Source organism: Penaeus monodon, chromosome 25 (assembly GCF_015228065.2).
Source record: "Penaeus monodon isolate SGIC_2016 chromosome 25, NSTDA_Pmon_1, whole genome shotgun sequence".
In the NCBI taxonomy this organism is placed as follows: Eukaryota; Metazoa; Arthropoda; class Malacostraca; order Decapoda; family Penaeidae; genus Penaeus; species Penaeus monodon.
In genome coordinates this window covers 32,837,767-32,838,033 of record NC_051410.1, presented here as the reverse complement: position 1 = coordinate 32,838,033, position 267 = coordinate 32,837,767, and positions in this window count along the sequence as shown.

Here is a 267-nt window from a genome sequence, read left to right as displayed (position 1 = left end):
GTAAAAAGAGGGTGTATTTTTTATTTTGCTTTTGACTATCTTCTTCTTCTTCTTCAATTCCTTCTCCTTCTTCTCCCTTCTCTTTTCTTTTGTCTTCTTAAAAGGGGGTGAATTATCCATTTCCATATCTATTTCTCGGTCTCTTTTTCTCTTACATCTTCTTGCTTATTTTTCTCCTATTTCTCCTCCTCCTCTTTCTTCTTCTTCTTCTTTTCTTCTGCCCTCTTAAAAGGGGGGGGGGGGGAGTTTTTCACCTTGCCATATCCA